General features: G+C 40.9%; 1 protein-coding gene across 1 annotated transcript in view; it reads right to left on the bottom strand.

The window, feature by feature from the left end:
• MTUS2 (microtubule associated scaffold protein 2) overlaps window positions 1–18,436 on the bottom strand; it is a 140,408-nt gene that overhangs the window by 105,420 nt on the left and 16,552 nt on the right. The gene's annotated exons all lie outside the window — the stretch shown is intronic.

Here is an 18,436-nt window from a genome sequence, read left to right as displayed (position 1 = left end):
TTACATTACTTACATTTTCTCTGCTGAAATTTCTTGCTGTCTTGGCAAACATTTTCAACCATTGATGGAAGTAAAGACACAACATGAAATACAACAAGTAGCAAAATCTCAAGGATTTCATGCATAAAAAATCCATCCCAGGAAGCAGCAGTAATCATTATTTTAGTCCCTTATTTACAGTTTCCTTACTCAAAAAATACCATGTTGCTATCTGACACCTCTGAACTCTTGTGTTACCATTTTCATTCTTGTTAAATATGCAACTAGGAAGTAATCTGCTTAGCAACCAGCACAAACATATTGCACACGGGGAGAAGAAAGGTTACATGACAAGCAAACTTGGCTTGAAGCCGGCTGAGACTCAAAGGCATCTCAGCAAAATGCCTGCGTGTTTTGAAGAAACTATACATCAATGAGAGGAAAAGTGGGCAGAGTCTTAAGTCAATAGCGACTTCCAAGTGCACACATGCTGGTGAGCCCTTGTCTGCGGATGCTGTTATCCTGTAAATTGACAGAATAAAGTAGAAATTGTTGTTTCCTCGTGTAAATATTCCATCCTGCAGCTTGTGCATGGGGGGAATTCTGTGAGACAGACAAAACATCTCCCAAGCAAGCAGCTGCCTGGAGCCAAGCATGCCCTTTAGCCCAAATGAGGATGTTAAACTCAGCAAGGAGCTATTGCACTTTGTAGGTTTTCCCACTAGATCCGTGGCCAAGACCTGTGAAGATGTGGTCATTTTCTTTTGCCCATCTTCCAGGGAAGGAGGCGGCAGAAGAAAACCCACAGAACCTTTCACTGCAGTAGGAGGGATTGTGAGAACATCTTCTAACCACTCCTCATGTCAGTTCCTGACAATACAGTCTCAAGATTTGATTTGCACCACGTCTGGAGACATGGGAACCTGTGTAGAACCACTTTGAGACATAAATCCATGACAAATTTCCAGAGAATGTACAAGATACACACTCCAGAATAGGGCTAGAAATGTAAATAGGTTGGAATACTTCATGTTCAGAAATCATTGGTAATGACACAGCATACTTGGAATGGAAAAAATCTTGGATTCTGTTCTGTCAAAAGATCAAGACAGTAATGACCCTAACAAAGGAGAATAGGGTAGAGTGGAGATAGGCTCCGAGTGGATCAATGGCACATGAGGCAATCCATACAGCCTGCTAGAATAAAAACATACACTGTAAAGTACAAATGACTCATGAAGAACTGGTTAAGTGGGATAGACTGGGTGCAGAAGTGCAGGATGCTGCTACTACAAGCAACTCTCTGGAGAGAAATTGCAGCCCAGGATCATCATCTGTACATGGAAAAAGAAGGCAAAAAATAACAGATGGCAGAATTGTGATCCAGCTTCTGCATATTGCAAAACAGAAAATGCTGTATTCCAGGAACATTTCATATTCACAGAAATAATTTTTCCATCAATCTGCACTTGATTACAGTGACTGCTTTCACAGTAAGAATAGTGAATTTGGAAGAGTACATACATCATCCATGATAACAAACAGAAAGTTACCATATTCAGACAGTGACAGAGTAGAAAGCATCCAGATTTAAAGCAATCAACGACCATGGCTCACCTCATAGAACGGAGAACACTACCACACATTAACACCAGGAGACAGACACACACGTTATTTTGTAGGCAACTCCTTTTTCACATGATCCTCACCAAAATGTCACCATCACCAGTTACCAATGGTAAACTCGACCTGTAGTTCCAGAGAGCAGGACTCAGATATAGGGCAGATTCATTAGGCTCCCATGGATTGGGTGTGCAAGAACGCACAGCAGATCCACGTGACCTGGCCACAGAGCCAATGCGCTGGGAGGTGAGACCTACAACTCAGCATCTTCCTTGTGCTACACCCAAGCACATTACTTCACTGTGTGTTCAGTACAACACAGCTCAGCTGTGATAGGAATCTTTCTTTTGACAGAGAACCTACAAGCCTGCAAAATTTCAGGTGCGACAATGACGAGGTACATTTACCTCTAGATGGAAGAGGGAATTATTATTGTTATCACTACTAAATTATCCCACAGCAAAGTCCATCCTGTCCAAACAAGTTCCTCCCCATCCAGGTCTTTTCAGAAAATGATTAGATAGCCCTGGGCATATGGTTGAATGTGTTGTAATTTCTAACTTCATGTTATTGGTGAAACACATTGTTGTAATGCCTCTGACAAGGTGATGCCTCACTGAGTGCAAAAGCAGCACCCTGTCCCTGGCACTTACAGGCACAGCTCCAGGGCACTGTAGGTTTACAACCCTGATTTTTGTTTATGGTACTTTGTCTTGGTGCTACAGATGTGCTGTATATATTTCTGTTGGATTGGAGGCCAAGATGCAGCAAGGGGTTTTCAATGCTCCTTGTGCTGCAACAAGCTGCCCAAGGCTCAGGGTCTGTACTTGCTCTTGTTCTGGCCACATGATGACTGAGTTCAAAGGTAGGTGGAGGAGAGACCTGTCTCTCCTCCATAATTAATTGGACCTGAGCTGGCCCAGTTAATTATGAGCGCTCTGCTCTAACTGGGTTTCAGATTCAGACCTTGTAAAAAGCTATAGACAATTTGTATGTTTATATTCTCATTGATCTATTTATTTTTTCTCCATAAGCCACAATTCTCCTTCCTATAGTGCAGATTATTTGCAAACGTGATTAAAGGGAATGTTCACTACCAAAGCCTAAAAAGGTGTGCTTGCCCTTGACAAAATAAATACACTTAATATTCAACCTCAGGGCAGTGATATGGGACAAGGATGATGGGATGTGCCTTCAGAGGAGGAAGTATGTGGGGGAAATATATGGAGCTTGTGTAGCCTTCTGTACAGCTGCGCCCTGTATCAGCTGTCAATAGGGAAGCATAGGCTTTCCAAAATCTACCTGCAGTGCCTACAACCATTACTTGTTTGGTATGGCCACCAGCACTGGATGCCTGGAAAAGAGCATATGTGCTTTTTTGCATTCTTTAACTGTCAGAGGTCCCATGTAGAATATAAAGAATGAATGTGACAGTCTTTCCTTAAAGACAACCACTTTAGAGACAGTACATTTAAATATCGACAGTTGCTGATAAATATGTACATATTTTTGCCAGTAACATAATTTTTAACAGCTCAATACAGTGGGTTCTATGATGACCAACATTGGCACATTTATCCCAGTAAACGCATCTCTATTGTTTCAGGAGGTATAATTGCTAAGCATTATATCATTTTGTATACAATCATCTCTTCCTCTCTCTCTAGAACAGGAAGAATTCATAGGTAAGCATTATGAAACTGCATTATACAAGGGGGTCCTAGCTAGCATTACATAATAAAGCATTAAGAGACTGTATGAACTCTGAATTGCAGTTTAAATCATGTTAAAGCCATCACTGTACCTCAAAGGAAAGAAAAATATTTGCTTTTTTCGTAACTGCAGAGAAGATTTACATCTGAAGAAACAATTGTTTGAGTTCAAAACCTCCAGGCTGTTCTTTGCCACAGCATCTACTATCACTGAAACTTACAGTTATTCTGAAGTGTTTCAAAGACCTTTTAGTGGCAGGGAGGTTGGGCCATGCCTCTGCAAACTGAATGCCATGTGCAACACAGGGCCATGAACCCACCATGGAGATTTTGGCAGAGAACACTGCTTTGCTGTGTCACAAGCAATGCTCCAAAGTCTTGACTGTGTTTACAGGGATCAAAAATCATTTGGATGAATAAAATCTAAACCAATGCAGCAGTGTAGAGCACAACTGGGTCACTTTATCTCTAGGGTCTGGATCTTTAAATCATGGTAACTGCATGTTTAACAGATTCAGTAGCACTCTCCAAGGATCTGAAAGGATTTCAAATGCTGAAATATTTGTCAGGTCAGATATATACATCAATTGTTTTCAATTATAGATTAGCCACATTTAAAATCTTTCCTAGGCGTAGCTTCAACTACAGGCAAAAATGAGGGAGTCTAACAAATGTATTTAGGGCAATGAAAAAAAATATCCCTTTTTCCTGTATGGAAATGGGACCAAAGGCTTTATTCAGGATCCTTTGAAGAAATGCCTCCTGTGTTTTTCAATCAGCAGTGTGCTGGTGTGAGTGCTGCATGTTCATAAAACTGTATCCACAGGCTCCTCCTTGCATTGGGGTCCCTCTGGCATTGAATAGGTTAAGGCATTGCTGGTATGAAATTAGCACACTGATTTTCATTAGTAAGAAAATTTCTGGGATTTAAATAATAGTTTCCAACAGAGCTGAGGAGAAAACAAATAAATGAACTCCAGGAAAGAAAAAAAAAGGTAAATATGTCCAAGCAATTGCAATATGATGTATAGATCAGATGAACAATTATTAGTATATTTTTAAGTCATACAGATAAGTCTGTGCTTACTCAGTGTAGCTGAGCTGAGCTGACTTTCAGTACAGACCATAAAATTAAGGAAAGGGCCGAACATTTTAATGTCCCCACATTGCAGAACAATTAAGGAGAAAAATAACTGCTGCAATTGCAGTTCATGCTGGGCAACTTCAACAACTTCATTTTAGAGCTGTTTGTATTTTCACTTGATTGGGCTGTTAAAGTGAGCTTGGCTGGAACACAAAGAACATGCCAGCTTTTTTTTTTTTTTTTAAATGCTGTTTTTTTCACAAATCCATCAATAAAAGACACAAACAAATTTACTCTGAACACAGCTTAAGGAGATCTTGGATGCTCACCTCCATCTATGGCAAGTTTTGAAGGTGACAGAGGAGAGGATAAAACACACTTAGAAGTGTCATGTCCTCAGCCTGCGAGAGAGCAGAGGCTGTGGAGTTCAGATGGGTTAAAGCTATTCCAGGAGCAGCCAGCACATAAATACTGGAAGCAGTACTACATCTCATCCTTTGTAGGAAGAAGGAATGCTTCTTGGTGGCAGCCAGACAGGTGGTGCACTTCATTTAGTAAAACATATGTAGCTAGCTCATTTTTGGGGAAACACTCAGACGCAGCAGAAAAAGTCCAAAGATGAGGAACAGAAAATCATCAGAGGTCTCTGACAGTATGGTCAAGGGGAAAAAGCTGAAGCACTTGGATTGATTTACTTCTACAGAAGGGAATTGAGATGAGACATGACAATGGTCTTCAAATATGTATTAGGCAGACAGAAACAATTGTATCCTTTGTTCACAGTACCAGAGAAACTGCTCCAAACTCCTGTTAGAGAAACACAGACTAGATGTCATCAATGATCTTCAAAAAATGAGAAGAGCAGTAGGTTTTACAAGCAAGCTCAGGACCCTCTATCATTTAAACACGTTATAAACAAGAAAAAATCTGCACCAAATAACTTCAGCATAGCTGGTCCTACTTTTCAACAGGGGTGTCTCACAGTCCTGCCCTATTTTTAAAGACCTTACATCTCTGATCTTCCTAAGAAAGCTTTGTGAAATATTTTACATATTCATTATAATTTCCTAATTGAAAAAGGTAACTGTTATCAAATATGGTCCCTTCTGCATATATGCTGACTGTACAGATTTGCATTTGTGCACCAGTATTTCATACACACACAGTCTACATTTCTAGTTCTGTTTCATGGTCCATGAGAAAGAGCCTTTAATGTCTGACTTCTCTCTTCACTGTTCTTTGATTAGTTTGCTGTAATTGCAGTTCACATCACACACTTCCCTCTTTTCCCTGTGCAGTGTTAACAGGGAGGCAGTCCAGCTGCCACTTTTTGTAACAGTCACCCATAGGATTCACTGAGCTCTGAGAAACTGCCTCATAAATTTGAATACTTTTATATGGTAAATGCTAAAGCCAACTTTATAGAGATGAAGGACTATACTTATTTCACTGCTGAGATGCTTCTGTGCAAGCTCTCAGCTCAGGAAGCCTGCAGGGAACAAGGTTGCATCCCAAAAAGGCACAAATGTTCCTAAAACTTTCCCCAAAGGCACAGAACTTCCTTCCACTGGAGATGAAAGGAAATGGGTAAATATGACACTTGTGTTGAAACACTTCAAATACAGTTCTGCAGTGTTCCATGCTTCTCCTAATATGGTTTAGGGAAGCCATCTTTTCTAGAGGACCATTCCCACAGCTGATGGATGGTTTCCCAATTGTACTTCCAGGAAACATATCTGCAGGTCTCTGGGACTTACCACACCAGGACAAAGGGTGTGAGGCATGAGGGCTCCCACTATCCCATGTAAATCTTCTTCCAGTATGCTCTGAGATGGCTCTCATGAGAAACATGGCACATTCACACGTTGCTCACTTTTCCTTCCCACAAAGCAGCATCATAATAACGTTTGCCTGCCAGCCAGCAATTTTCTGACAGGAAAGCAGTAGATGCATACAATATTCACCAGTACCTTTCCACAGGAATTGCTTTATAAGTCTCAGCATGTTAATCTGCACATTCTGCCAATAAACTAACACAAGTTTTCCCACTGAACATAAAGGTTTCTGTGTCTAGTCATGTTATGTGGCAGGAAAGATGAAATCTGTCACCACACTTCATCACTCCAACTAACAACATAGTGCAAGGCAACTTCCACAGAATCAATGGTGTCGGCACTATGAACGCAGTGGGGAGATGTTCTCCATATTTCAGATAATTAGTGTTCTACATGTATCTGTAACAAAATGTACACTTCAAGTAGCTAGCAATCTATTGTGTAATGTTTTTGTAGAATTGCAGAGTAATCCTGAGTTGGAAGTGACCCTCAAGAACCCCTGGAGTGGAATGGGTGCTGAGGCCATCCCAGATGAGCCATCCCTTCCCATCTTTCAGCACCCTCACACTGTCATTGAACTTCTTATACCCTTTTATCCACTCCTTTGAATTACTCAGTCACTATCACAATACTGCAAAGATCGAAGGGGAGCATAAAACTGAAACCTTCCAGCCCTCAACACATGAACAATAAGTTCTCTAAGATGACTCATTACTGTATCTTTGCTAAAATGTTGCCATCCTTGAATAGTTTGAAATACAATAAGAAGAATTTAGATTGATGAGAAACAGAAGTCCAGTGTCAACTGCGGCACATTTATCTCTCCCCACCCCAAGTCTGCAAGCTAAGGTTAAAGAAAAGTTGAATTTAAACAAGTTTATTCTAAGCATATCCAAAATGCTGCCATTAAAATATCACTCAATATACAGGAATACACACAGTATATAATACAGAACATAAAATACGCTACGTGCCCTACCATCCTAGCTGTCAGGGTTTTATTCGATTCTGCTGCGCTTCTCTATCTTAACACTTACTCTCAATGCACAGTTGTATTAGTATTATCAGGTCTAACACCAGGCCAAGGGCATGGACTGAGAGAGAGGAGACCATTTGGTCACAGCCTCACCCTGCTCACACCTCCGAGCGCTGAAGCTGCATGAGATGAGACACCAGCAGATAGCAGCACCATGTGGGCTCCTCACTCCACATCAGGCATGCCATCAGAAGCATGTCTGTGGCATCAGCAGCTTGCTAGCCACAGGCAGAATTTATGCACGCTCAATCTGTGGGGCTAATTTGATCAGGCACATTATCTGCTGCAATCAGTTTGCTCAGCCCCAGGTGCCAAAAGGAGACAGCAGCACGTCCAGTCTTGCTCCAAGGTAAGTCAGGACACGGATGTGAGCAATAGAAGGACTCTGCTGTGGAGGCAGAAGCTGCAAAAGGTTCAGAAGGCCACGTCTGGAGATAGTCTTGGTGTCTTTATAATTCATCTGGGGAAAAATGTTTCAAACTCCAGTGGAACTTGCTTCCTCTAGAAATATCCTTCCATAACACCTTTACAATGCAGTAAATGCTCAAGCAAGCAGGCAGTAGTCTGCAGGCAGTAGTTTACAGGCAGCGTTACCAAAGTTAATCACATACACATTTCATTTGTTGATTGCAAACTGCAGACGAGCAGGATAAAGCTTTGTTTCTGCTGCAGTGATGACAAATGTTGTCACAATTCCTGCTTTAGCTCCAGTCTTCCAAATCACCAGCAGCGTGCACAGCAGCTGATGAGCAGCACCAACAGGACAGTCCCTTGTCTAATAGCATGAGGAAAAGCAGCAGAACAGAGAAGCATGGGGGAATTGTGAAATGCAACAGTAACCAAGATGCTGAAAGAGGAAACATGGTATTTTAGGAGACCAACTAATCCAAATAGACAATATATAGGAAGATGAGAAGTCACAATTAGATGACTACACAGATCCTTGGGTCACTAGTGGTAACAGAGAGGAAAAGAGGATGAAGGAGAGGCTCTGTGCAGACATGTATGAGACTAAGTTAAGTCAATGCTAATCATTCTTCTGATAAATACTTCTCATTTGCAAACAGTAAGAGTCATTAGGAAACCAGCACTTCCATTTACAGTGCTTAAATCTTTACTGCCCAAATTAGAAGTGTATAGAAGAGGCATTTACACAATTACTGCATGGCTCCTGTACCATAATGCTGTCAGAGGAAGTTCTGCCCTCTCTGAGGCCAAGAACCTGTGACACTCTGCCCTCACTTAGGCCAGGGCTGGGCATGAGCATGGCACTCTGCTTCATCTTGACCACACAGAGCCCACAGCTCAGGGCAGGAGCCAGCTGGTGACAGCTAGCAGGACACCACTTAGGAATGGTTTTCCAGCTATCTTAACCAATCTAAAAGAAAATAAAAATGACATGATAACAAATCTGGGAATGCTCTGACTGTAGGCCTCATGAAAAAGCCTGTCTGTTTTAAAATGTATCAATCTTTGATGTTTTAGATGAGGTTTAATGGTTTTTTTTAACATGATAGCTGGCATGCCCTGAAGTGGGGAATAGCAAATTAATCCCAGCTGCAAACTGTTCAGCCTGACAGTCAATAGTGTGAACTCCCAGCTGTGACTGATAGCAAGCTTATATGACTTAGTGAGCTGCTTCGGGACTTTGTTCAATCTATCTGATTTTTTTATCTGCATCTATTTTTAATTCACACAACATGTAGAGCACAGTTCAGGAGCACAAGCCATCCCCAAAGCTTCCCATCACCACCGCTGAGCTCCAGCATCCTTCCTCCATAGGGTCACTGGTAAACTGAAGAACTCAGCATGTTACTTAGATCAGATATCTTTAGCAAAAGAGTGTGACTGACCTGTGTGCCTAAGAGTGAGTTCCTTAGCATCAGCTAATGTTTATTTTATGTTTTTTACATTCTCGTATGCATCTTACTTTCAAGTTTAAGCTTCTTCAAAGTACATATTAGACACTTTCAGAACTTAACCAGCTTTTGCTGCCTTTGGATGGCATACAGATAATATGATGCTACCTCTCATTCTTCCTACTTTCCCACACAGCTTGACAGTGTACAGGCCTGTTCTGTATCTAAAATTATGAGCTGTGACAAGTGATAAATACCCTAATTCTAAAAAGCTATTGTGTACCTCTAAGACAATTAAAATTCCTTAGATACCTAGCTGCAGTATATAATACATTTAGTCAACATTACAACATGTCAGAGAAGGAAGGTTTTATCCCAGGACCTACCTAAAAATAGGCCTTCAGTTTAAATAAATGATTGCAATAATGTTCACTGGGAAATCCCCTTTCCTCAGATTACAAAAGTAATATTAGTACACTAGATCACCCCATGTTCTGCAGCAAGAACTGAGCTGAAGCTTATAAAAAGTGCCACATAAATTACATACTCTTCTTAAGAAGAAAAATACTGGTTAAAAACCACTCATTCCTTGGTTTACTGTATTGCTTCTCTGGTTTTTGTTTTTTTTTTTTTCAGAGAGATGACTACCAATTCTTCTTTGACAATTAGAAACTATTTACTTTCTTTGTTGCTAGTTTAATTATGGAATATTGTCTTCTTTGAGAAGGCTGCTTTAAAAAAGAAAACAAAAAGAGAAGACCAACACCATGTTCAGCTGGAGAAAGGTCCACAGCTTGAAAGAACTATCTGATCTGGGCTCATCTGAGGTTGTTCAGTGAAGCTGTGGATGCCCCATCCCCGGCAGTGTTTGAAAGCCAGGCTGGATGGGGTTGTGGGAGGCATGCTGCCACGTGTCAGCCTCATGTCCAAGGGACTGGACATTTGCTAGCCACTGATGGCTAACGTTTTGTGATAACTGCCATCCAGGAGGAAAACACTGGTCAGTTGTTTCCATTTTATTCAGCTTCACTTTCTTTGTTGGAGGGTGACAATTTACTCTCTCTTTTTCTGCCAGTGCTGATTTTACTTATGTCAGACTTCAGTTGAATTTCTTCTAGCATTTATATTAACTCAGGAAATCCCAAATGGAAAGCCTGTCGTCTTGCACCTGTTGCAAGACAAAGAACCACAATATTTGTTGCTGTTTCCAGCCTCATGCAATCTTACACAGACCTCTAGGGACAGCCACGAAGCAAGTCAGAAGGGAAGGCTATTAAAGCTGCAGTTTTTAAGTTCTTGGATCACAATTTAACAGGTTTGTGACAACAGTGAAAGGTGCAAAAGATGCTAATTCCTTTTACTGCAGGTATTCTTGAGAGCACCTGTAAGTCTTACATAAATGACCTCAATTTTAGCCTGTTCGGGCTAGATTAGTGCGATGGAAAAAATGACATGGGTGGGATTCCAGCCCAATCTCTACATGGGAAAAGGTTCTGGTCTATAAATAGCACTGCACTCTCCTGGCTGTAACACTTCTCACACTACTAAATTAGAATTCACAAGTATTCTGCAGGACTCATGATGGGATCAAAGATTAAAATCGTCTTTGAAGTTTGTCTTCCTTTGCTCTTCTATTAATACATACCTGTACTAACCCTGCATGGTTCTCCTAAGCTAATCAGCTATTTGTGATCCACAAAAAGTATGCAACTTTTACACATCCCTATTTATTTGTGTTCATTATCCACACTCCATTTTACAAGGGCATAACATTACGTTAATTGATTTTTCGTGAAGAGGACAGCTCTGTCTTCTGAAACCATGTGGGCTAAATGTGATTAGCTGGTAATATTTGCAGTACTTTTCACTTTGGTCATGTTTACAGAAAGTCAGGCACGCTGTGGATTTAACTGAGTGCATAATGATTTCATAATATTTCACCTTGGACAACAGCTACTCATAATATGATTGCAATAATACCACCTCAGCCACACTTGTTTAATTTGGCCCTTCTTGAAAGAGTCCAAAGACTCACTCAACATCAAGGTTGTTTGCTTCTTATTTAGAGAAATGAAGATGGGTGATGAAAAAGCCTCACTGACACTAAGGAAAACTTATACATAGGAAAATGCTATTTCAAAAATCATTTGAAAGAATTCTGTAATTCCAAACTGTGACATACATATTTCTTTGTCTCACCATGACCCAAAATTGGCTCCTAATTACCACATCAAACTTCTTGCATCTCTAAATCAATGCTTATTTCCCAACTCCCTTCCAAAAAAAAACCAAACAAAAAAAAAAAAACAAAAAACCCCCACCAAAACAAAACAAGAAGTATGCCATCAAAGTTTGTAATGGTATTTGTCACTGACAGTAGTTAGTTTAATTGGGCACTTGTTTGACTTGTGCATTTTAAAGCCAGTCTCCCACTGTGCTCAGTGCCTCTGATCTCAGGGACAACACAAAAGGCAGAATCCAACCAGACACAGTATGCAGTGCTTTTTGGTGAAGCCTCTTTTCAGATTTGAATGTATCTAGATTTCCACAATCTCAGATTTCAAAGAGCACAAAAACTGAAGTCTATGAAATATGTGGGCGAGAGCTGCCTCCAGGAACAAGCCCCAGTAGTTAGATAACCCGAATTAACCCTACCTAAGTATTGAGTTATACAATGTAATGCTAATATGTGAGAGAGGGAGGCTGGAATCGAATGCTTCTCAAAAGTCCTGGCAAAGACCTACTTCATTAGTAGCAGACTGTGAAGATTTTTAACTCTGATTCCATTAGAAGGAAGATGAGTACAGAAGGGAGAAATTAGGAACAAGAAGTTGAAGAGCTCTCATTTCTTCAAAACTGTATTTCTTCATTTTTCTTAGGGATAAAACAGAAGATTAATCCATTCCAATAAATGTCCACAAGGTCCACTTCTAAAAGACCATTTGCTCGCCTTATCAGATAGAATAAGAAGATTAGAATATGGAAAGAAGATGATTAATAGTGAGTCCTCTGGTCTTCAGAGGCGCTTCAATTTGGATGTGACAGATATATTCCAGCTGCTGCCTTTGTATTTTCAAAAGGTCATTTTCAGTACTTCTGCAGCGAGTGCTGTCATTCCCCAGCAGGACATGTGCTGTGCCTGTCCCTGCTGCAGGCTCTGAGCTTCTCCCCATATCTGAAAGTGGTACTCCATCAGCACCTGCCTTTTAACACTGGCCACAGAGGGTTGCAGCCTCCTGTAACCCCCAGCATCACTCTCAGGGGGCACTGCCTTCAAGACCTCTGTATATCAGATGTTATAGAAAAACAGATTTGAATACTGAAAAATAGTTACTTTAGATGTGGCACTTTTTGTATCCCTCTAATAACTGAATGAAGCCTATTATACTGTGATAAGAAAAGCAGTGAGGATTTCCTACTGACCAAGGCATCACAAGAACAACCACAGGACAATTTTCAGATAAAGAAAGGACTGATAAACAGTACAGGAATACTTAAACAAGCTGTCCCTACATTCAAGAGATGGACCAACAAACCAAGCTCCACAATCCTTTGGGATCCCTTCCAACTCAGGATATTCTATGATTCTAAGCTGCCAGCAATCCCCCTAGAGTCAAACAAAGGAGGTGGTTTGTGTGCCTGTGACAGAAATAACTTCCCTCTCCAAGGAAACCAGTGTCCGGCAGCCTGGGTGCAATGCCTTGAACTGCTTTTTGCCCTCTGCAGCTTAAACACTAAGAGTCACGGTGACTAAATTAGGTGCTTGTAATCAGTCAAATAATCCTGCATGGAAGTGGGCCAGGAAAGAGGATTTGTCACAACCCTTTTCCTTGTCACTCCATTATCCATTACCTGTGTAACCATTCGCAGCCTCCCACCCCATTTTATTGTTGGGAAAAGTGAGGCAGATCATTTAAGTCACTTTTTAAAAGCCAGCCAGAAATAAGTGCCGAATACTGGGACTAGAACTGACAAGTTTGAGCCAGGACAATTTTAGCACATAAGCATCCCAAGAAGGGCCTTCTTACTTTTAAAAATGCAGATTTCTTATGGGATAACAAACATCATGATTAAGCACTCTGCTGAGCTGTCAGCAGAGCTTGGCAAAATGTTTCAACTGTTTCTTGCTCACAAAAAGAGCCCGAGACTTTGCAGAACTGAGTATCATGGGTTTGGGGGGGATTGAGAAATTTTTCAGCTCAGAAAAGGAGTATGTTCAGTCTCCCCCAAATGTTTTACATCGTTGTCTACATCTAAAAGGAAGAGTGGTGCAGATCCCAACCATGTGGCACTGCTTCCCTCACTCAGAGCGCAGTGAAAGAGGTAATGCTATAAACAGGAAAAAAAACATTATCTAAACAATTTAAGTATTATCACACCTAAAGTACTTCCGGAGTCACCACTGAAATTAATGGACAGTTCACCACTTTCTTTTACATCTCTGCAAATACGGAGAAACTTCTGAGCCTACGCTTCCACGGCCTCCATTGAAGGTTTTTTTTCACAGCTGTAACAATGAAAGTATGAAAAATAAATATTGGAATTCTGGAAGGCAGCTAAAATGTCTTTTCAGCCCTTTCACTTCCTGGCTGACATACTGCATTTTTCCAGATGCTTTGTTCACAAAGCTGAAAATCCCAACTCAAGACCATTCTATTTTAGTTCTATTCAGAGTGTGGCGATGGTATAAAGTAACTCTTCCATAAAAATGTTAATATCAGAACAAGATCATAAGGAAAAAAACTGAATGTGAAGAAAAGTGAACATAAAATCAGTCATAGAAATGTCACTGGAATGTGTTTTCATATAGGAAAATATTTGTATTTACTCACTAGTAATTTTGAGAAAAATCTGTACACCAGTCCAGCACATCATCGTTATGAAGGCTGTACCCTTTCAGAGGCAATCAGACATCTATTAGAAACTCACTTTAATTACCTCATTTCTCCGCCCACCCAAATCTGGCATGCTTTGACATCCTCTCTTATTAGAATGCAAATTCAGCATTTAGAAAGGCCAAACAAGGAAAGGCCCCAAACCAGTCTTAAACCTGTTAGTTAAAGAATAGATTGTGGAAGGTTACTCAAAACTCAGTTTATTATTTCTAAAATTAGAAACAAAAAATAGCTGTGGTGATATACTAATTCAAATTTTCAAATACTCATCACCATTTTCCTGCTCCATTTGAAAAGAAATTGCTTCAGCACTCAGAAAGGTGGGAATATACTGAACAGCATTATGGTTTTAGCCTAGCACTTTACCAGAGAAAAATTGTCCCTTACAACACACTATTATTCTATTTTAAGAATCTCAGGCAACGTGGCTTTCATCACTTGAGTTGGAAGGTTATTTAACAGGCAAGCAGACCTTATGACTAAGAAGTATTTCCTGATATTACAGCTACATCTTTCCATTTCCAAACTCATTGCAGTTATCATACTTCAACTCACTCTAAGTAATCCTTCTTTCATCCAGTGCTCCACAAATGAAAACTGTTCTACGGTGCTTAATGAGGTGTTTCCCATGTGATGCCTTCAGCACCTAACAGTCTATTCTGCTGTACATAAAAGTAATTATGTGGGTGACCACTGATAAGTGGTGTTCCTCAGGGGTCTGTATTGGCACCAGTATAATTTAATAGCTTCATCAGTGATGTGGGCAGTGGGATTGAGTGCACCCGCAGCAGGTTTGCAGGTGACACCAAGCTGAGTGGTATAATTGACATGCTGGAGGGAAGGGATGCCATCCAGAAGGATCTGAGCAGATGTGAGAGATGAGCCTGTGTGAAACTCATGTAGTTCAACAGAGCCAAGGGCAAGGTGCTGTAGTTGGACTCAGACAATCCCAAGCATCAGTAAAGGCGGAGCGAGAAGTGGATTAAGCTCAGTCCTGCAGAGGACTTGATGGTACTGGGGTATTGGAAGAAAAACTGAAGGTGCATTGGCAGTATGTGCCCTCAACACAGAAAGTCAACAGTATCTTGGGCTGCATCAGAAGAGGGGTGGCCCGCAGGGCAAGGGAGAGAATTGTCTCCCTCTGTTCTGCCCTCATCAGGCCTGATCTGGAGCGTCCAGGCTGGGGACCCCAGCACAAGAAAGATGCAGAACTGCTGTAAAGGGTCCAGAAGAGGGCCATGAAGATGCCTAGAGAGTTGGAGCACCTCTCCTGTGAAGACAGGATGAGGGAGCTGGGCTTCACAGACTCTGGCTGCCTTGTGTGTGCAGCATGCAAGCACCTGAAAGTGGATTTTAGATGGCCAAAATGGAACCGTGACCCTACATTGCAGGTCAGCTTCCTGACCCAGAAGCTGGTGACAGGCTGGATGCCAGAGATGTCCCTGCAGCCCACACTCCGTGGCATAGGATCTTCTAGGAGCAGAGCCCCATTACAGCTGACGTCATGGCCGTTGGAGTTGGTGTGTTATCACTGAACAGCAGCCCTGCTTATACCCATACCCCAGGGGCAAGAGTCCAAGAAAGAGCAGAAAGCAAGCAGGCGAGTGCTGCACAGCCTACTCTGTCCCTGTCATGGGAGAAGAGCACAGTCTCACCACTGCAAATCCATTTAATTGAGTCAGTAAGAACATGCAAGCTGTTGCCAAGAAGAGACAGCCGAAGAGCAAAGCACAGACTCTGCTGTACCTATCCTTTCTATTCTGAGGCAGGTCAGGGGAAGAGTAGAAATCTAGTTGAGAACAAAGCTGCTGAACCACAGTGCCATTAACAAACTTCCCCACAGCACAAGTACCATATCTCATTCTAAGCAAGAGTGGTTTTACTCTCTAGATGGCATCAGTATTAGCAAGCCAAAATGAGATGCTGCTTGGGATTTCTGAGAAGAAATGTAACCATCACAAGTTAGGGAAGAGTCAGCACCACGAGACACCAGGCAGGAGACAGAAAAGTAAGCACAGGATCACATTAGGACCCTTTCAAGAATCACAGTTTCCCATAAAACACTCTGCCCCCAGAACAAGCCAGTTTTTTCCTCCCACCCAGTAAAAGCCATCTGCTTTTCAGAAACCCACAGTGCACAGTGATTATTTTTAAGGCATACATAAGACCTTGAGGTGAGCCCCTTCATTTTCAAGAGGCAGGCCCTCTATTTATAACATATGAAGGTCTGTAAGATATTTTCAATTATTTCTGCCTCACTGACACTCAGAGATGCTGCTGTAGTAGGAAATTGTGTTATCACAGATCTTTGAAGATTTCTGAAGTTGGATCATTTTGTATTTTCTACCCTACTGAGCTAGGAAATTATCAGTGAAACTTTATCCTGCCCTCTACTAAGCCTGATTTAGTCAAATAAATGATCTCAGGTAGTAACTACAGTTTCAACTGTTTATTTAATTGAAATGAAACCATTCTTCTAGCAGACAGAGAAGGAAAGAATATGTTATGCCAGATTCCTGAGTCAATACTTCTCCCTACATTCCTTCTTCAGCTACTTTCTGAGAGTGCTGAAGTGTATGCTGCTATGTGTTAATAAGCTGCAGTAGAATGGAAGGCAACGATTTGGTGCTCCTTGAGTATTGGGCACCTAATTTAACTCTTTATGGCTCATAGACTGTAACTGGAAAAAAACATGATACAGTTTCACACTATTAATCAGTTCAGCAGTAAGGAAACAATATCTTTTTCTCTATCACATGTGAAAGAAAGCTGTCCTAACAGCAGTGATTAATGGGAATTTTGTTGCCTTTAATACAAAGAAAATGGTTTGATGGATTCTTGAATAATGACATATCCAAGGGCAAATGCTCTGAATACAGGATTCCCTTGGAAAAAAATTTTTTCCCTCTCTCAGCCGCAACCAGGAGGAAGCACTATCCATTTGGAGTTAAAGACAAATTATCCACTTGGAATTAAAACAAAATCATTGTGAAATCTGTTCCAGGCAGCACTGCATGTCACAAACCACATCAGAGAGATGACCCTGTGGAAGTGCCTACTCTTTTGCACTCCTGTGAAGTGGAAAAAATCGGACAACTGCTTAGAAGAGCTACCTAACTTGTGTGCAAAAGCAGAAATGACAAGTCTCAGTTTTCATGAGATGACAGGCTGAACTTGTTTCTACATGAATTTGTACATGCAGAACACTTCCTCTGGGTAATTTTCATATCTTTCCAGAAACGTTCTTGCACAAGTTGGTCACAAAATCCTAATCTTAATGATGAAGATGGTTATCACCCTCAACTAAGTGGACTGGAGTAAAATGTATGCATCAAATACTTCCACATCCTTTTCAGATTGAGATTTTAAGGGTTCAATGTACAAAAACAATAGAAAAAATACACTAGAACATACAAATGAAATCAGCTTCTTTTAAGATGAAAGAAGAGTCAAATGTAGCTTTCTGGGTCTCAGATGACTCAGGCTTCTTTCACAGTTTTTGAACTGAAATCAATTGACTCCGATTCCACAGATGAGAGCATTTTCCTTTTACAGAATTCTCAAATGTATGAACGTGTATGTGTCAACTGTGTTCAAGGATAGTGTTATGACTGTATGGTGTTTTTTTCAGATTCACACCAGAAATTGCTAGATAACAACGTTTCTCACAAAGATGTCACTTAGATCTATCAGAAATTAGGTAATTCTATTTTTAACAATGTCTCGATGTAATCAAAGACATACACTGTACCACTAGCTAAAAAGAAATGCTTTCCAAAGACCTAAATATAGGGTGAAAATGTGAAGCAAAAGAGATTGACTACTCTCAAAGCAAAACTCATCAGGAACTAAACTGAAATAAACAGTCCAACAGTAAAACAAGGATATAAGGATATGTTTGGTAACACTGAAAAAGTCAGAGCTCCCTGGACACATCAGTCTTCTACATTTCAATGATCCCGTATAAAAGAAAAAGGAGAAAATCCTTAGGGTGTTCAACCATTCTCATTTTGCTTATTGTCATTCATTTTGAATTAATACAAACATGGAAAGATTGGGAAGATATTGGAGCCTGCAGCATCTTGTCTCCTGTGGCACTATATGTCACCTGCTCCCCTGTCTGCACTCCTCCCAGGCTGATAACACTTGCTTTGATATTGACACAGTTCAGGCTCAATCTGGTCTTCAAAGACAGAAAAGGGGCATGCAAATCCCTCAGTCTCCCTTCCCGCTCCAAGGCACACAAACACTTCCCAAGGACTGCACACTCCAGCGGGTATTACTTTCTACTTAACAAAATTAACGGTTGTTACAGAAAATAGGATGTGAAAAGACATTTCAGCCACAGGATCTTTCCAAGTCTGGAGATGAGACAATATCCACGATAACACTGCCAATCCCATTTTATACCTC

Source organism: Cyrtonyx montezumae, unplaced genomic scaffold, assembly GCF_038088225.1.
Source record: "Cyrtonyx montezumae isolate F1298 unplaced genomic scaffold, pur_monq_1.0 scaffold_12, whole genome shotgun sequence".
NCBI lineage: Eukaryota > Metazoa > Chordata > Aves > Galliformes > Odontophoridae > Cyrtonyx > Cyrtonyx montezumae.
Note: the sequence above shows the minus strand (reverse complement) of the source record. Positions and strands in the feature narration are given on the sequence as shown.